This window comes from Thamnophis sirtalis, unplaced genomic scaffold (assembly GCF_051295495.1).
Source record: "Thamnophis sirtalis isolate CommonGarterSnake01/CBP01778 unplaced genomic scaffold, rThaSir2_p1.2 scaffold_6, whole genome shotgun sequence".
Lineage (NCBI taxonomy): Eukaryota > Metazoa > Chordata > Lepidosauria > Squamata > Natricidae > Thamnophis > Thamnophis sirtalis.
In genome coordinates, this window is record NW_028261386.1 from 39,717,207 (window position 1) to 39,738,090 (window position 20,884).

A 20,884-nucleotide genomic window follows, 5' to 3' on the forward strand; every position below is an offset into this window, starting at 1 on the left:
AGTGAAGCATCTTCATGTTTCACCCAAGAGTATATCCTGATAGATACTCAAACTCGCAGTGTCACATTGCCATCACATGACATATCGTGACATTTTCCCCCTTTGTGGAGCTGGGGAGGGCGTGGGCGGTACATGATAACCTTAGACTGCCTACTGTCGACCTCCCCACATTCCTAAGAGGTCTTTAAGGGGCGTGCCTAAGTGCACGAGAGTGCCTACCATCCCTGTCCTAATATTCCCTTGTATTTGGTATCCATTTCATGTATTCATAATCATGTTTATACAGATATCTGTTATCTAATTCATGGTTGATGAAATAAAATGAATGACGGAATGAATGACTGAGCTAGAGTTTGAGAGTCCGTAATCATGAGATGGGCAGCAAAATGACTGACTGACTGACTGAAAACACACACACACACACACACACACACACACACACACACACACACACACACTGCATCCAACCTTCGGGCTGCCAGTTTAACAGGCTTAAAGATCAGCCACAAATCCCCACCTCCTTTACCCACCTTACCTGTCTTTTATCATCTTGCTTTTGTTTTCATGACATGCCCCTCTATGATTACATTAAAAATTATTTTAATTCTTCCAATTTTCCCTTTATACAGACCAATGTTTCTCAAATTTGGCAACTTTAAGATGTGCAGACTTCAACTCCTAGAATTCCCCAACCAGTCATGCTAATATATGAATCTTAAAAATGCTCCTTGCACCAGGGACCACCTGCAGACCTCTTGTAGACCACCAATTGTATGTATTTATACAACACACAAAATTAAACTGCAAACACCGAGTGTGCGCAATACATGAGACTAAAATGTAGTTAGCCAGATTCTCTTGATTGTGTTTTGCAAATTAGCAGGCTCTTGGAAGCCTTAAAGGTTACATGTATTTTACATAACTGCAACTGATCTTTTAAAGACATTGTCCTTAACAGGTATCCCATATTTATATCTAATATGTAACAGAAAATATCTTTGTATCTATACAAAAGGTTTTCCAGATTCTGAATAGTCATCACTCTTGCAAAAGGAATTTAAAACACTGGGGCCTTCCCCCACAAAAACAACAATTGATGAAATACACATTAAAGACAAATGTTCTATAATCAGACTTGGGTATTGTAATGGCACTTTTCTTTTTCCATTAGGCCTCTATGGCCACGATAATATACCTGGTGGTTCTTCAGTGTTTTCTTGGAAGAATGTTCTTTCTGACTTAGGCCAATGATAGCTCATTTTTCTATAGAGAAATATAATATAGGCCTTATGGGATCAAAAATAATAGGCACAAGCAGTGCTGAAATCTCTGAAGTCTGCTACCGTTTTGGTGAATCTGCTACCGAGCGCGAACATGCGCACCTAAGGCACACCTACACAGCACTAAAAAAGGGACATTTTGAAGCCTTCCGAGTCTATAAAGGTAAGTAGAACAGTGAGGGGGGGTCTGCTATGCCACACAATTTATATTAGCTAGAAAGCAGGAAATCTGACGATTCTAGTTAATATAAATTGCACATCACAGCTGATCATCGGCCAACTGATCATCGGAAATACCGGTTCGCCCAAACCAGTAGCATTTTTTACTACTGGTTCGGGTGAACTGGTACGAACCAGTAGCATTTCACCCCTAGACACAAGGTTTTTGGATTATCAGTTCCTTTGGCAATTTAATTCTATAGAACAAACTTCAGCTGATTTTGCATAACATGCTAGACTAAAATGTAGTTGGTTCATTCGTGGCTCAGTGGATTGACTGAAGCCAACCAGTGTGGTTGGATGCAGAGGTGGTATTCAGCTGATTATCTCCAATTCGGGTGAACCGGTAGCGGCTGCTGCGGGAGGCTCCACCTACCTGCCCGGATGTAATGCGCGACCTTCTGCACATGTGCTCACATTTGCGAATCAGGGGAAGGTAAGTAGATCCCACCGATAGTTGGATGATATAGTGCATTATATCATCAGAGGCAATTGAACTAATAAAGTAACAGTAAATGTAGCCTCTTTGCAAATGCCTCACTGACCTTGATAACTCTGGTGAAACAAGATCAGGCATACTTGTATATGTAAATGTCTTCAATATATACACATGCACACACAGAAACAGATTTAAAGATGATCATCACAGGAAGTCTGCCTGCCAAAGAATCATTGGATAGGAGCTTCACATATTTTTAAAGGAACCCCACCCCTTTCGAGTCAAAGGCTGCAGAGCAGCAGCAAGTTGAAAGAATAAGAAGAGGGAAAAGAAAGGCTGCTGGTTGAGTTGCATTGCCCAATGACATGAATGGAAGCTGTTATTCAAAGAAGTAAAAGCTATTGCTGGAAGCTTATTACAGTCTCCAGAGAGATCCTTAGGATGAAAAATGCAAAGGTAAGAGGGCAGCATTCTTGGAAAAACTACTTTGGTCATCCCTCTTTTAAAGATAGAATGAGGACACTGTCTTTGCTAAGAGATGAGCTGAATTCAAATCTTGCTTTTCTCATGAATTCTTTAGCTGCTTTTGATGAGACACTATTTTCTCAGCATATCCATTATAGGACAGTTGTGATCAGAAAAAAATTATAATAGCAAAGACAGCTGAAATAATTGTTCTAATATAATGGTTATGATAGATTAGATATGAAACCCCTTTGAAAGCGGTTGTTAAAGAAGTCTTTTTTCATGAACTATTTTTTGTCACTATAATTAATAAGGATATATAATCTAGATTTCTCTCTGTTATTTGATTAATGGAAGCTGTGTTTCTCCTTGTTTCTTAGTCAGAACAATAGGCCATCATAGCAGACCAGGAGACAAATTGTGAGCAAATGAAGGATTTTTCTTAAAAGGGCGATAGAATAATAGGAAAAACTTTACCTGTTGGTCTTCCGTATAGTAAAAGTAGAGCACGTTTGTCCTCAAAAATCTGACTATCTGACAAATAGGGCTTTTTCCTCCAGAATTGTGTTTGTGTGACCTCTTCTGGTATTGAAGGTTTATTGCAATAGCAACACGTAGACATCAGGGAAGTCTTTCAATTTGCAAAAATGAACATGTGACTAAAGTGTAAAATGCTGCTACAAGTGATATTTGCTTGTTTGTTCCTTGTTTGTTTGTTTGTTACTTGTTAGTTACTTGTCTAATATATATATCAGTGTTTCTCAACCTTGGCAACTTGAAGATGTCTGGACTTCATCTCCCAGAATTCCCCAGCCAGCATTTTATTTATTTATCAGCACAAATAAAACACACACACACACACACACACACACACACACACACACACACACATACACACACACACACACACACATACATACATACATACATACATACACACACACACTCCACTATGCCTGAGGCAATTAGCTATGTTAGCCTCTCAAACTGTTATTTTCCGGGTGTATTGTGAACCTCTCACAATCATATCAGCAGTCATATCAGCATGGTCATTTTAATCCTAAAATACCTGAGGATGCCAGTATTTTTCCATTTTGACATATAGCATGTTTAGATCAGGGCTGGGCAGTTGGCTCAGGAATTCTGGGAGTTGAAGTCCAGAAGTCGTTAAGGAGCCATAATTGCCCACAGCCTGGTTGGGTTTGTATTTTCATAAACCCATAAACAAATAACATGAAGTTGAGCCAGAAAAGTGTGAGAAAATCCCATCTTTTTTGCCTCTTCCTTTAATAATCATGTGTGTTAGAAAATTGGCCTTGGTTGTAATAAATCATTTTTTTAAAAAAAATGTGTTTGACATTTAAATAGGAAAAAAAAACCTTGCCTTGATTATTTTTTCTTGAAATTGGAATATATGGAGGTACATAAGCAGCATAACGTGTTGTGATTGACTATTGCTGTTAGATCAATAACTGAAAAATATATCTTGCTAACTGTATAATGATTTTACTTGGGTGGTTATATGCTGCCAAGGTTAGCTTTGAATGAAGCTTTGTTAACAAATGGATTGTTAATTAAGCCAATCAGGCAGTATTCTAAACAGATGTATTAGGGAGAGAGTAGCGCTGGATACAATGGATAATCTTGAGCGAATATGTGGCAATTTTACCATGCCTTAAATAGCATGGAAAACTGAGCAGGTTAAGAGGAGCTGCCTTACTCAGAATCAAAGCGTTAGTAAATTTAGTTCAGAATTGTCGACAGTGTCAGGAAGAAGGTTCACCAGCTTCTGCCTAGGGATCCTGAGACTGAACTTGGGATCCTGAGCCCACCAACCATGTTTTTCATCACTGAGTATGACCATCCTTTCTTTCTGTAATGGTTCCCTACTCTCCTTAAATAAAATACTAGAAATATAGTGCCCTTTAGATACATTAAATCTAAAAGTCCTTACATTCCCAACAACCATGTGAAGTGGGAATTTTGGGAACTAAGGTTCCAGAAGACTGGAGTGCACCAGATGTGGGAAAAAGAAGACTATTTATTTGAGGAAATGATAAGACAAGAGATCTGGCCATTGATTAGCTGATCAATTGATTAGTCAGTGACAGGTCAGCTGTTTCAAGGTATTATTGGATATTAGTGAAATATGTTAAATGAAATGCTGGATATATGTCAAGGGTACAATTTCCTAGGCTCTCAAATAGTATCACTGCTTCAATTAATAGAGTTAATTAATTATCTAACCCTAACCCTAACCCTAACCTTAATGATGATTGGAGTTGCTTTTTAAGAAAAAGTTTGATGGGCAGAAATTGATTTATGAAAATTTTCAAGATCAGAAACTACATATAATTAGCTACTGTGGGCGTGAGTCATACTGTTATTAAAAGAATACCAAGATACATCCACAAATTTCAAAAGTTATCACCTGTACTTTGGCACTACAATTTGCCCTGTTTAAGGTTTGACATTCCTTGTTTTTTCTACCACTTGTTCGTGGACTCATCTCTTAATGAAATGTCTAGGATTTAAAAATATGCGTTAGTATGAACTTTCTCTGGGTTTCAGGAATTAAATCTTGGAGGAAAACTAAGGAATACTTAGATATTAATTTATATTCTGATGTAAGTTGACAGAATCAAATATTTTATGTTATGTCTTTGAATCATATTAAATTGTTCTCAAAAAACAGTTTTCTTTACTGTGTATTTAAAAAATATACAGGTTTGTTCACTGATATGTTGATAGGGATGATGGAACCTGTAATCTAAAACACCTAGAGAAGTTGAAGAGAGTTACTGTAATGTTTGATTTATGAAAACAATTATATGGTTGCCATATAACTAAAACAATGTACATTTTTAACATCAACATGAAAGAATAAGCATCTTCCTATAAAGATGTTTCTCTTATGGAAGACAGAATCTTCACACGGGATACAGAAGCCTCTTTTCCCCCCCACACAAAATGATTTTGAGCAAATGAAGCATTTTACTTGGAAGTCATTTTGTACTTTTCTATGCACCACCTTATTCTGTTGCTTCCAACTTTGTGTAAAAGAAACATGAATGCAGCAAGCAAATTCATTTGTTTCCTACAATGTGACTGGGCAGCACATGTCTTCCTTAATCAGGCAAGATGCTTCCATCCCAGTACTGATTATTCAAAGATGAGTGCAAATAAGAATTTAGTATCATTCCTGGACTCTTTACTGACATTTCCTGACAATGTGAAAGCCAGCAGGAATTGTTTGTAATAACAGCTTTCAGAATTTTTTTTAGGGGTGAGTGAGAATACTTTTATGAAAAAGCTGTTTTCCAAAAGGGAATCTATCTTGGTATCCATCACATCAAGGTTTTACCTCCACTTCTTAGTTATTGAATAATTAATACAAAGAATAAGGAGTTGATGTGTATGCTTCAATGAGTCTTCAAATCAAATCCAAGAACAACTGAACCACCAGGCTTAGGGTGTGTCAAAGAAGTTGTCTTGCATGCAAATAGTCAAATGGCAAGTGTGAACCAAGCATTCAAAGAGACACCTTCCAAACTAACTCTATATGGGACTTCTGCTCAACTAATGGAAATCAACAGTCTCCAATAAGCTACTTCAGAATGCAGAACCTTTGAGGAAAACTAGTAAATAACCAGTTCACCACAAGGGGACGGTCTTTTCCACAAATCAAACACATCCATAATAGCTTTAGTTGTAATAGAGCCAAGGTGGCGCAGTGGTTAAATGCAGCACTGCAGGCTACTGCTAGATCAGCAGGTCAGCGGTTCAAATCTCACCGGCTCAGGGTTGACTCAGCCTTCCATCCTTCCGAGGTGGGTAAAATGAGGACCCAGATTGTTGGGGGCAATATGCTGACTCTCTGTAAACCGCTTAGAGAGGCCTGAAAGGCCTATGAAGCGGTATATAAGTCTACTGCTATTGCTATATTGCTATTGCTATTGCTAATAGCTTTAATTACGCTCACATTAGATTTCCCAATGCATGCACATCCATAAAACATATATAGGAAGAACATACACATCCGTTCCAATTAGTCCCTCTCACTCACTCACACATAAACACAATACACTGTTTCATCACACACAAGAAAAAAAAACAGATGCTTCCTATATATGTGAAAAAGTTGGAAAGAATCCTAGAAGCTATGCTACGCATATTTTCCCTCACTTATTAAAAGTAAACGCAACATTTTTGATCCAAAATGGATCAGATAACTTTGAGCCAGACTTTTGGTGGTTCTGATGACCATGATTACCGTTATTGTTACTGACATTTTTTGAGACAAGATGGGTGCAAATTCAATCTGATCATCCAGTTTAATCATTAGAAAAAACCTGCTTAATGGTAGAAATGTAATTTGCATGTAAGCTCCTAGATTTAATCCTCAGCATATCTAATGACCCCAGGAAACGTTCCTATCTGAAATCCCTGGGACAGTGGTCACTCTGTGTATAATACTGAACTAGATGGACCAAGAATTTATTCAGGCATAAACAGCCAGAATGGGTAATCAGAAGTTTAACTTATTTATTTGGCTGCTGTTGTTGGATATTCCTACCACAATGTCACATAGAAGAAGCCAGATCATAAAAATTGGTCTTCACCAAGGAAAATAAATAACTATTAAAATGAATTTAAAATAGAGACAGACTTTTGCATGGCTGGAAACTACAGCTTAATATTTCTATTTTAATTATAACATTGAATGTCAGAACATATTTCAAAACATTTTGCACTGAGCCAAAGAAAAAAAGAACATTTAACCAGCTAAACCATTCCAAAGGTATTCCAAAACCATTCTATCCCCAGGTTATATATTGTATTTCAATGTTCAAACCAGTGCTTTTGAAATTTGGCCACTTTAAGCTAAGTGGACTTAAACTTCCAGAATTCCCCTGCCAGCAATACTACAGTTCTGAGAGTTGTACACCATTTAAAACTGCCAAGTTTGAAAAAGATTGATCTAGGTCAGGTGAGGGGAACCATGGCACTTTTACGTATTGTGGACTTCAACTCCCAGAATTCCTGCTAGCTCAGGAATGCCTGCTGACTCAGGAATTCTGGGAGTTGAAATGTGCAAGTCATAAAAGGGACATGGTTCCCCACCCCTGGTCTAGATGAACTAAATTAAATTTTACATTAAACATGTATCTTTTCACACCATGGGTAATATGAAATTTCACTTGCTGACAGAATGGCAACATACTTTAGGCCCGTGATGGTGAACCTATGGCATACGTGCCCAAAATGGCATGCGGAGCCATGTTGCCTGGCACACATGGCATCGTCTGTTCCTCTTCCGGGTTTCTGGGGCACATGCATGTGTGACGATCAGCTGGCCTTTGTGTGTGCCGCAGTGCTGGAAACTGAAAGAACTGGTCTTCCGTTTTCCGGTGTGAGCATGCACACTTACCAGCTGAGCGGTGCATGTAACTTGCTGTCCAGCACGCATGTGTGCGCCAGAAACCGAAAGTTCATTTTCCGGCATGCACATGCCTCCTGCACAGCTTCTCTTCCTGTTCGTGGCCCAGACGAATGTGTGCCACAAAGTGCTCCCTTTTCGGCACTCAGTGTTTCCTGTTTCCTTTTGGTGAAGTGCTCCCTTTTCAGCACTTGGTGCCCTGCGTGAATGCTTCCTCAGTGCTGAAAAGGTTTGCCATCCCTACTTTAGGCCATACTTTCTCTGAGTTTGGATTCCAACGGTTAGATTCCCAATCAAAATCAAGGGTTGCCTGACACAATGTCAGACCAGGAATCTATTTGAAGATACTGACTTCTACTTGCTCCTTCTCAGCATTAGAAAAAACAGGCCTCCCTATTCTAGTTTTGGGAAGATCCTGCAGATGAGCTTCTAAAAGTCTTCTGGTTATTTGGTCTGACCTCCAGCTCATCATTCATTCATTCATTCATTCATTCATTCATTCATTCATTCATTCATTCATTCATTCATTCATTCATTCATTTTGCTGCCCATCTCATGGTTCAGGGACTCTCAGATTCTAGCCTGGACTAAACAGGGTTGCTTAGAACAAAGTCACACAGTAAAACCATGGCGACCTTTCTACTTCCTTTTCAATTTTCTTTCAACTATCTCAAATTAGCTTTAGCTACCAGCTGTTTTCTTTCCGCTCCTGCAAAAATTGCAGACTCAAAGTTTCATAGGGAAAAAAATGTTGTTTGATCCGAGAGAAAGATAATACTGTGCCTGTGGCATGCTTTTATCTCCCATAATTTTATCTTGTATAACAAGCACCAGATGTTTTTTTTGTAATTACGGGGTTGATCTATAGAGAGTGGCAAACTATAAATCTCTGAATATCTCAATCAATCAAAATTTATTTACAGTTTAAGACTGAGCCTAATAAAAGACTAGCATGCAAACATGATTACTGTAAAAAAAAACTTAAAATTCTAAGAAAATCCTAAAAAAAATAGCAATTAAGTGTTAATAGTATGAGGGAGGAAACAGACGATTTGCAATAGTTACAGATAAGAATTCTGCCACCTTCTTAGACATTTCTGATCATCAAGGAAAAGGTTACCAGTCATAATGGCAAAGGGAGCATTACAGAGTGGTATTAACACATCACATGACCTTGGTTCTATTCTACTGTTAATGCAGCCAAGGACTGTATTGGCTTTTTTCGCAGCGGCAGCACATTGCCAGCTCATATTCAAGTGATATTTAAGCTTCCATATTGAAGGCTTCTGTATATATTGATTATTGCCCTAATAAGTAGTGTCCCAATTCAATCCGAAGTAAATAGTCTGTTAGGGTTAGGGTGGAGCATATAAATGTTAAATAATATCTAGGGTCAAACCAGGGAGGTGGATCAATTGTGCTATAAAAGGGATGGAAGACTTTGTATCTATCATTTTGTATATCTAAATTCAAATTCCTGTGCTCTATTTCAGCGAGGGTTTAATCAAGTCCCAAAGCAGGTAGTGCTCACAGTAAGATTGAATAATCATTAATTTGTCTTCTTACAGTAGGTTGAAAGAGAACCTATCCAGAAAGGTTAGATGAACTAATGAAGTACTCTAGTAGATTTGCTTCAGCCAGAAACTAAGTCAACCAAGTCTTAATCAGACCCAAGGGAAATCCTGCCTAATTCTAGTTGTGTTGGGCCATTGGAAGTTAAATGAGGCTAGTATGGTTTTCAAGAGTTTTTATTGAATTGCTTCTAAACTAGGAGTCTTCTTCTAAATATATTATATAGCTGTGATGGCGAACCTATGGCCCGTGTGCCAGAGGTGGCATGCAGAACCCTCTCTGTAGGCATGCACACTGTTGTGCCAGCCCAGCCAGCTGGTTGTCAGGTTTCTGACGTGTGCATGTGCACTGGCGAGTTGGTCTTTGGGTTTACCGTGCTCAAGCATGCACAAAGACCAGCTGGCCAGTGTGCATGCATGTGCCAGAAACCAGAAGAGCAGCTGGGGATAACGGGAGTGTCCACAGAGAGGGCTCTGAGTGCCACCTCTGGCACATGTAGTATCTGTCACTCCATTGATCACCGGCACAATCTACTGTCATTTCTGAAATTTCAAATGAGAGGTAAGAAAGTCAAGGATAGCAATAGCACTTAGATTTATATACTGCTTCACAGTGCTTTACAGCCCCCTCTAAGAGATTTACAGGATCAGCATGTTGCCTCCAACAATCTTATTTTACTGACCTCAGAAGGGTGGAAAGCTGAGTTAACCTTGAGCCCGGTAAGATTCAAATTGCCAAATCACAGGCAACTGGCAGCCTGCAGAAGTAGCCTGCAGTACTGCATTCTAACCACTGAGCCACCACAGCTCTTAGGCTAGTAAGGATAGTTTAGGATAGTAATTAATGGATTCTTCTTAATGTACATCTCAAAAGAGCTAGCCCATCCTTCCCCATTTGGGGAGGGGTCCTAATTTTTTTGGACTATAGTTCCTCCTATCCCCATTCACATTAGCTGGATACAATAGAACTAGAATGGAAAGCAGCCAAGGAGAGCCAAGCTAGACTAGCGTATTTCGATAAACATTTTCCCCTCCCCTCTTCTCTGGCTTTCACTGTTTGTTTTCTTCTGGCATTACACAGTAGAACATTTTTTAGTATCATCAAAAATAAAAAGCAAAGGCATTGTTGGTTTCTTTTTTCCCATGAGAACCTCTCACTTTGCGGTTGTTTGAGGAAGTTGACTAACAAATAAGATGAAGTAGTGGTTTTTCTTTTGGGGGGAGGGATCTTAGAACATCTTGTGATGCCCAATGGAAAACCCTTGCAAACTATTTTATTCAGATGATAGATAGGTGATACAGATTGTAGTATCTACTGTATTTTAGATATTTAACTATATCTTATATCAAAAAGGTGGTGGAGGAAGGTTAGAAAAATCTTTGAACAGAACTCCTTCCACCTTCAGAGGGAAGCTTAATGATGTCGATATTGTTTTTTATTGGTTGTGTTCACATGATAGCCATACTTCTGATTAATTGAACTATGGTTTCCTAACCCAATTTTGGGGATTCATATGACATAATCAACCATGAATCATACTGTTATACTGTCCCAAAGTTTTCAAATAAACACTCATATGCAAATTGAACTATGTCTCAATCTGAACTTGCCTTTTCCTTTCTATTATTTCCTTTTTCTTTCTAACATTTCTTTCCAGATATTAAATGCAAGGGCAGGGATCCTCTTACTACTCATAATGGAACATGTAATTTATATATTGCCTTTCAGAGTTCCATTATATGGTGGCACAGTGGTTAGAGTGCAGTATTGCAGGCTACTTCTGCTGACTGCTGGCTGCCTGAAATTTGGCAGTTCAAATCTCACTGATTCAAAGTTGACTCAGCTTTCCATCCTTCCGAGGTGGGTAAAATGAAGGCCCAAATTGTTGGGGACAATATGCTGACTCTGTAAACTTCTTAGAGCTGAAAAGCACTGTGAAGTCTAAGTGCTATTGCTATTGCTTGTCAATATCTACATGAAGATACTGAGCAGAAGGTTAGATTTAGAATTGTGTGCTCTCAGTATACCAGCGATGCCCAAATCTATATCTTGGTATTATTGTCAAATAATGATATGATTCTCCTGAATGCTTGTAGTTGGTTGGATGAACCCAATAAATACCAATAATCAGTGCGAGAAATCATACATCCAGGGAATGGTAAATGTATCTGTTCTAAACAGTCACTGAATTCATATATATACAACATGGGAAACAATGATTAACAAGTTTGACAATCATCAAACAATGATTATCATTTGAGGTTAATATACCAGGTTCATCTCTTGCTTGAGAGATCTCAGTAGCCAGGTTTAGCTCTAGAAGAGTTGGAGAGGACCACATTATCCTGGTGCTAAAAGCATGGAAAGACTGTCAGTTTACTTCTGTCTGAAATACAACATGGAAGTGTTTATCTTTAAACTCCTTTAAACTCCTGTGTGGGTCAATCCCAAATTATTTGAATAAATGATTTTTTCTGCAAGATTCCCAAAAATGTTCATTCCGTGACCCGTCAAAAGCGCGGACGACAAAAGCGCGATCGACAAAATCGCGCCTTTGACGTCATCACAGCGCGACGAAAAAGATCGAAAAATTCAAATAAAAATTAATAAAAATTAAATTAAAGCAAGCCGATTCACATAAAGGTAAGGGTTAGGGTTAGGGTTAGGGTTAGGGTTAGGGTAAGGGTAAGGGTTAGGGTTAGCTTTAGAGCGTTAGCGTTAGGGTTAGGATAAGGGTTAGCGTTACGTTTTTCGTTACTTTAACGGTTAGGTTTAGGGTTAGGTTTAGGGTTAGGTTAAGAGTTAGGGTTAGGGTTAGGTTTAGGGTTAGGTTTGGGGGGGTTAGGGGAAGGTTTTAGCTTTATTTTTACATTTTTTCGATCTTTTTCGTCGCGCTGTGATGACGTCACAGCGCGCTTTTGTCGAGCGCGCTTTTGTCCTACGCGCTTTTGTGGTGGAACCGTTCATTCACAATTCTGCTGCTGGGTTTGGCTTGCCTTGGGGGGAATTCCAGGTTGAGTGTTTCTATAGTTGTCCCAAATTTTTAGAATGCTCTCCCCATAGAGACAAAAAAGTTCTAAAATATTTTTAAAACATATTTTAAAATTACTGATTTTAAGTGTTTTAATATAACAGATTTTAATTCTGATTTCATAGTTTATTGTAAACTGCAGGAGGTCTTGGTAGTCAGTGGTAGAATAAGCTAAATAAAATTAAGAAAAGAAAGTAAATTACAAGCCCTATAATGTGATATGTCCATCTGCAGGGAAATGTTTGATGAAGTCCCACTTTTAAATAAGCAATCTGCACCTCTGCATTGTGAGTTGAAAGAAATTGGATTTATATTGATTTTTAGGATGTTCATGAGGACTAATGGTATGATATATGATACGATTTTGTTCTTTAAATTTAAAGCATTAATTTTATCTGCCCTGTGGTAAGCATTTACTTATCATTAAATAAAGAGAACAAAGACAGATATAGATCTGAATAAAATCTATATTTGCCAACCTATTGGTATGTGTATAGATTTAAATTTAGAAATAATGTCTTTAAATTAAAAACAAATAATTGTTGTAACTAAATTGAGGGGAACTCTCACCAAAAGACCTAGGTATTTGTTACATTTGCTGTCTCAGATAATGCTTAGTAGCAAGTTGCTATCCATTGCTTTTCTTTTTCACTCTGGTCTTTAAACCAGACATGGAGCAGGCTTGAAACAGAGCATTTTAAATAAAGAATGCTTTCCAGTAAAAAGGGAAATAGGGTAATCACTACTTCTTATTTTTGCTCTAGCTCAGGAGTGTTAAATCGGCGTTGCCATGGTGGTGTCACGTGATATCGGGATTTCCCCCCTCCCTTTTGCTAAACTGGGCGGAGCCAGCACATGGTGCATTTGGCTCATGGGTCACGAGTTTGACACCCCTGCTATAGATATAAAGGGCAAAGCTGCTTTACTAGTTATTGTTATTTTCCTGGATCTGGGGACAAAGTGGCAAAATTATCAAGAAGAAACATTTCATTTACAAGATTGTTGGTCCTTGAGAAAATGGAGAGGAATAATTTGAGCAAGAAGTTTCTCCTGAGCTTGAAGAGGGCTACCTATTGTAAGAAAAGCTGTTGAAACCAAAGTAAACTCAATTAAGCTGGACATCTTTGTGTTACAAAGAACAGAAAATATAATTCATCTAAACACTAGTTGCAACTCAATTCAAGGCCCAATAAACAGTTTTAGTCACCCATCAATCCTCGACTTGGTTGTTAAAAGGAATTATCATGAAATAACATCTATAGATTTTAGAAGCTGCAAAATATGGTAGCTTTCTTATCAATGTAAGATGCTGAGGGGTGGTGAAGATGTTTCAAATCAAGAGTTAGTTTTCATTCTGGTTCCATGGCAACCTAGGCAGATGTGACTGTGTAGTAGAGTCATTCTTATTGGTTCGTTGTTGAAGTCTTGCCTTAAAACAGCCAGCTAAATTGTGTCAAAAAGGAAGCTATCAAAGAAGAGCAAAAAAGGGATGGATTTTTATAAAAAATGCATGTGTTTATTTGGGCAAAACTGAAAGTTATTACGGCTCTGTCAATTCACAGGCAGGGAAAATGCTTGCAAGCAATTGAGCAACAAAACCTGTTGTAATTTCGATTGCTTTGCATGATTTTGCATGGGCTGAAGTTGCATGTGGTCTTTGAGTGGCAGCCCAAATGGTGCACTTCAAAAACAAAACAAAACATTATGCAATCCTAAATTACATTGAATGTAATTTAATAATTTAAATCAAATAAGTTAATATATTTAAAAACTTCCCGTTTCTGCTGTGTTAAAAAGGATAACTTGGTAACAACTTCTGTATGCAATGTACAACTTCAGATTGTGCATTTTTTCTCATCTAAGAATGTGTTGGAATGAAAAAGTGACCTTTGTGTTTCGTTAGTCTGGGGACAGATGCTAATTGTTGTTAGCTAACTTCATGGTACCCCAGAATTTTCTTGTTTAAGTTTCTTTGTTTTTAAACCAAATAGATCATCCCTTCAAATACAAGATGCCTTTCAACAGGCCTGCCTACTTTAACATAGATTATGTAGAATTCCAGACTGAACATAGTTATCCAGCTGGAGAGCCTGAATGGTCAGATGGTCTGAAAGGCCAACAGAGATATAAAAAGTCACCATATCAAACTTAGGTCTTCAGTTTTGCACAAATATTTAAGTTTAGAAGAAGAGAAGAAACAGGAAGCAGTGTGTGTGTGTGTAGTAATGTGTGTGTGCGCACATGCATTCTTCTAGATTTTGGCAACTTGCCTTTTTGAATATTTTAGCTTTGGAGTCATATTCTGCCCCTGACCTTTATGAACTTTCTACTTTGCTAAGTACATGCTAGGACCAATCTCAGAATCTGGCTGACATCTGATCATGTGATTAGTCCCCATGATGAGTAATAGCAGAGAAACTTTGCTGAAAGGCAGCTTTTTCATTCTAGCTGATCTTCTCTGGCAGTGTGTAGATGCAGGTTGCATTCTGTATTAGACCAAGGACGATCCCTCTTTAGGATTGAGCTCCTTAAAGGGCAGAGGGAACACCATTGAAGGACAGAAGGAAGAGCTGTTAACAAGGCAATAGTCAGATAAAAGGGGCTTGGGCCAGGGTGAGGAAAATAATTTGAGAAGATGTCTTGAGTAAGTGCCTCCCTAATTCACATGAAAATACAGGGAGCGAGGGGCAAACACATTCAGACTTCCAAGATTGAAGCCAGCCTTACAAAGTAGAGCAGAAAAGCAAACCAGGTAGTTCAGTGCAGCTTTGATTGTAACATTGATAGTAACAGAATCTCGTAACTGAACTAGAAAACTTCCTACTCATGGTCTACTATCATGCCCGTTGTGAGTGTGTTAGGAATCTCCCCTGCAGTCACTGGCTTGGTGAGAACCAACAGCTTGGCCAAATCAGCTGAAACTGAAAGGTCTGGGGTGGGGGGAAATGTAGATTGAAAGGATTATCTCATTATCCAGAACAGAACAGACCCATAGAACAGAAAATTTGTAGTTCAGGGTTGAGATATGGGGTCCTCAGTGCTCTCTGAACTTGATTGTTCTCTTTTAGATGTTTCATTACCCAGTACACTGATAATGTTACCTACTTGAGTTATGAAAATGTCTGCAAGAAAAGAACCAGATTCAGAGAACATGAAGGATAGTCCTGGGGAAGACTTTTCAGGGAACAGACTGGAATGCCTACACTAGCCTTAACCAATCAATAAGAACTGGGCCATCCCCATTTGGTGGAATAATGTGATGCTGCCCCTGAAAGAGTGGATGGTAAAGCCCAGTGGTGGGTTTCAAATTTTTTTAGAACCTCTTCTGTAGGTGTGGCCTGCTTTGTGGGAGTGGCTTGCTGACCATGTGACCAGGTGGGAGTAGCTTGCCAGGCATGTGACTGGGTGGGCGTGACCAACTTGTAAAATGTAGTGAAACTCACTTAACAACGCTCTTGCTTAGCAGTCAAAATGTTGGCTCAGGAACTCTGGCATTTGAAGCATGCAAGTCTTAAAGCTGTCAAGTTACTAGATCCCTGCACCCCTAACCCTTTAGAAAAAAAAACCCAGGGGTGTTTAAACTTGACAGCTTTAAGACTTGTGGACTTCAACTCCCAGAATTGAGTTCAACTCCCGGCCGCGCACATGGCAAGAAACCCCCGCGCAGAGGTTTCTAACTCCCGCGCAGAGGTTTCTTTCAAAGCAAACGTGGGGAAGTCCTTTGCAGGCGGCTAGAACTGGCTGCCTGCAAAGGACCTCCCCAAACTTGTTTCAGCGGCAGCGTCATGCAGGCTGTGGAACGAGGGGGAGGAGGAGGGAACCAAAGAGAGGCTTTTGCCGAGTCTGCGCCCCACAGCCAGCCTGGACCGTCCTTGCGCCTCAAGCCGCGTTTCTTCCTGCAAAGCCCTTCTGGCGTCAAGCGGAACTCTCGGGTTGCCCGAAGGGCTTTGCCTTTGCAGGAAGAAACACGGCTTGAGGTGCAAGGACGGTCCTGGCTGTGGGGCGCAGACCCGGTAAAAGCCTCTCTTTGGTTCCCTCCTCCTCCTCCTCCTTTCTGGACCCCCTTCCTCAAAGATTTGGTACCAAAGCAATGGCGGTGAGGAAGTTGTGTCTTTTGGATTTTGCACTGTTGTCTTTTCAATGGTTCTCAGACTGGTTGAACCTTTAGCAGCTGGGGTGATATTCTTTACTGTTAAGGTTACAATTGGATGTGTTGGACGAATCTTAAAAGATGAAACTTTTATTAAAACGTTTGACTTAACTAAAAACGTATTCCTTTTTCTTCTTCTTCTTAAATATGATTTATTTATTTTTACTTCAGAAGTTTGATGACCGTTGTACAAACTAATCCAACCTAAATGTAGAGGAGGAGAAGAAGGGGGGGGGATTTAAAAAGAGCAGAGGAAAAAGAAAAGAAAGCATGAAGAAAACATAAAGAAAGGGATGGGAGGGAGGGAAGGAAGGAAGGCACTTAATGTTGAAACAGAAAATATTATATAAGGAAGAAAATGGAAATAACTTAGGAAGGAAGGAAGGAAGGAATTGCACTTAATATTGAAGGAAAAGAGAATGAAGGAAAAAGTATTGGAAGGATTGAAAGAAGGAAGGAGGAACAAAGAATTACACTTAATATTGAAATGGAAAAGAAAATATAATGAATGAAAGAAGTATAGGAAGGAAGGAAGAAAGAAACAAAGACTGTTGAAACAGAAAAGATAATATAAGGAAGAAAATGGAAAGACGTATAGGAAGGAAGGAAGGAAAAAAGGAAGGCAATGTTGAAATGGAAAAGAATATAAGGAAGAAAATGGGAAAAAGTATAGGAAGAAAGGAAGAAATGTACTTAATATTGAAACAGACAAGGGAATGAAGGAAAAAATATTGGAAGGATTGAAAGAAGGAAGGAAGAATGGAAGGAACAAAGACAATGTTGAAATGGAAAAGAATATAAGGAAAAAAATGGAAAAATGTTAGGAAGGAAGAATTACACTTAATATTGAAACAATTGAATATAATGAAGGAAAAGGAAACAGGAATAAGGGAGGGACGGAGGACTTCAGCTCCCAAGGCTGGGAAAAGAATCCGCACTAGGGACAATGCAAGCTATGCTTCACCCCATCAGCAATGTTCCCTCTAATTTTTTTTCAGTGTGAGCGGAAAAGTATTCTGGGAGTTGAAGTCCACAAGGCTTAAGGCTGTCAGGTTTGAAGATCCCTGGGGGTTTTTTCCTAAAGGGTTAGGGGTGCGAGGGTCTTGTAACTTGACAGCTTTAAGACTTGCACGCTTCAATGCCAGAGTTTCTGAGCCAACATTTTGGTTGCTAAGCAGGACCGTTGTTAAGTGATACTGATATTATATAACACTTTTAATTAAGCGGGTACCTTGAATAAACATAACTTTGAGTTTCAAATAATACTGATTTCGTTGTTGTCTTAGGTGACATCTGTGAAAAAAATTAAGGTGCTCAGGCATGAAAATGTGCCGCTCAAACACTATACTTTTCCGCTCACACTGAAAAAAAATTAGAGGGAACATTGCTTCAGACCTGGTTACAGCACAGAAACCGCTTTGGTCGCATTGACCGATGATCTCTGGAGGGCCAGAGATGGAGGCCATGCGTCCATCCTGGTTCTCCTTGACCTCTCAGCGGCTTTCGATACCATCGACCATGGTATCCTTCTGCGACGGCTGCGGGAGGTGGGGGTGGGAGGCACTGTTTTGCAGTGGTTCTCCTCCTACCTCTCGGACAGGTCGCAGTTGGTGTTGGTCGGGGGGCAGAGATCGTCCCTGAGGCCCCTAACATGCGGGGTGCCGCAGGGTTCAGTCTTATCCCCCCTACTATTTAACATATACATGAAACCGCTGGGCGAGATCATTCGGAGGCACGGGATAAAATACCACCAATATGCGGACGATACGCAACTGTATCTGTCCGCCCCGTGCCAACTCAATGAAGCGGTGGACGTGATGAACCAGGGTCTTGAGGCCGTTAAGAACTGGATGAGCGCTAACAAACTGGTACTCAACCCGGACAAGACCGAGTGGCTGTTGTGTTTCCCTCCCAAAAATTTGGCCAATGTTCCAACACTCAGGCTGGGGGGTCAAATTTTATACCCCTCAGATAGGGTCCGCAACTTAGGAGTCCTCCTGGATCCACAGCTGACTTTTGACCACCAGTTGTCGGCTGTGACCAGGGGGGCATTTGCCCAGGTTCGCCTGGTCCGTCAGTTGCGGCCCTACCTAAACCGGGAGGCTCTCGCAACAGTCACTCGAGCCCTTGTGATCTCTAGGCTGGAATACTGCAATGGGCTCTACATGGGGTTGCCCTTAAAGTGCATCTGGCGACTGCAGTTAGTCCAGAATGCAGCCGCGCGAGTGATAGTGGGTGCACCGCGGTTCGCCCACGTTACACCCATCCTCTGCGAGCTGCACTGGCTACCTGTCGATCTCCGGGTGTGCTTCAGGGTATTGATGACCACCTTTAAAGCACTCCATGGTAGTGGATCTGGGTACTTGAGAGACCGCCTTCTGCCGATCACCTCCCTCCGACCGATTAGATCGCACAGACTGGGCCTCCTCCGAACTCCATCCGCCAGTCAATGTCGACTGGCGACTACACGGAGGAGAGCCTTTTCTGTTGCAGCTCCGACTCTGTGGAACGACCTCCCCGTCGAGATCCGTACCCTCACCACCATCCAGACCTTCCGCACAGCCCTCAAGACCTGGCTCTCCCATCAGGCCTGGGGATAGGTTCCCAATTTACCCGCCCGAGTGTTGACTGTTGAATGCGAGTTGTGTTTTATTATTTTCTTTCTTTTGTTCACATATTGTTTGTTTCTGATATTGCACCCCCTTCCCTGTGATTGTAAGCCGCCCTGAGTCCCCTCAGGGAAAAGGGCGGCCTATAAATCTTAATAAAATGACTAAAATGACTAAAAATTTGGTTCCCACACTTTGTGATACCATGATCCCCTAAAATAAATGAATTTGTATTCATTTATAACATTGATATTCTCCCTATGAATAAAATAGCAATTTTTATGTTGAGTCTTGGCAAAAAATAAGTGTGCCATTTTCAATAGTTGAATTTTAAGTTACATATCAAAGAAGTTTTACAACACTGTGGTAGAGCAATGGTGCCCTGGGGCATTGCCAGAGGAAAATGAGGAATAAAGCTCAGGATGCCTCTTTGGGAAAAGTCCAGGATGAGTTTTGACTGCTGGAGCCTACTTTATCTATGCAATTCTGATAAATTTCTTTTTAAAATATATAGCCCTCTCCCCACTTCAACACAAGTTGTTTGCAGCCATTTGGTAGATGCCAAAATTTTGTTCCCTTTCTGAATAATTCAAACTATGAAGCAAGCAATCACCAGCAATTTAAAGGGCTTTTTATAAAAGAAAAAGCAAATACTCCAGGATTCAAATCAACATGCTCTCTATATTCTGCCAGTTGGAAAAATAAGTAAGAGAATATGTTGCAATTTGGAATGTTAAAATTTATAGGAGAGAAAGGAGCTAAAGGAGAAAAAGAGTTGCAGGCCTAGTGTTATCTTGTTAATAAAACAATTAGGTCTGAAAGATTCCCAAGAATGTTAGAATTACCTGAGTGTAAGAACACTGATCTTTTCTTAACAAACAACTCAGAGAGTGTTGGGTGGTATAAGAAATGATTGATTAACAGAATTGTGCATAATGAGTGGAAAAAAAACTTTGAGTCTCTTGATTTAAAGAAGACCGAGGATAGTTTGACGTGTTTGAGCAATATGTCTGGTGCATTTTGCTTCATTAATAAATAAACTGTCAACAAAAATTATCATATCTCTAAGTATTTATTGTATAGCAAGATTCTTTAAGAACAGTCTCTGCCACCCTTTTGATCCTCCTCCAAGCTGGTTGCTCCAGAATTGTTCATGATCCATTCCATTCCCTCAACTTGTGGTCTGCCATGTGTCAAAGCTTCTTGAAACAGAAATCTGTCCAAGACTCTGGAAACCTCCACAAATACCAATGGGGCTGTGTAAATAAATAGCCTAGTTTTATCAGGCTTATGCATAGAATTCAACTCTCTGGTTTTCTTTAACAAATTGACCATCCTCCTCCATATGGTAGAATTTGGTGAACACTGTCAGAAATTCTGTTGATCTGTATGTTTTAAATTGTATATTAACTATCATATTTATTATCCCACTGTAGTTCTTGAAAGCTTCTGGAATGAATCTTTAGAATAATGATTTGGCGGAGACCAGAACTGGTGTTTTCTAAACATGGGTTCTGGATTATGCAGAAAGGGATGGTAAGATCTTTCAAATGTTTCAGTGGAATTTAGGACAAAGACTAAAATGACCTGCCAATACATATATTTTCAGTGAGGGTCTTCCTGTTGAGGTATGCTCAAATATTTCTGAGAAATCTTATCTGGACCAAGATCAGGGGCAG

The 20,884-nt window shown here is 39.7% G+C and overlaps 1 long non-coding RNA gene across 2 annotated transcripts in view; it reads left to right on the forward strand.

Moving 5' to 3' along the window:
* The first annotated feature begins 2,234 nt into the window (after positions 1–2,234).
* LOC148044954 (uncharacterized) overlaps positions 2,235–20,884 on the forward strand; it is a 120,547-nt gene continuing 101,897 nt past the window's right edge. The window contains exons 1-3 of one of the 2 annotated variants that reach the window (XR_015696934.1): positions 2,235–2,394; positions 2,784–2,823; positions 20,642–20,741. This is a non-coding gene — a long non-coding RNA (uncharacterized LOC148044954). The remainder of the gene's footprint in view (positions 2,395–2,783; positions 2,824–20,641; positions 20,742–20,884) is intronic. The other variant, XR_015696933.1, reaches the window with a different exon arrangement.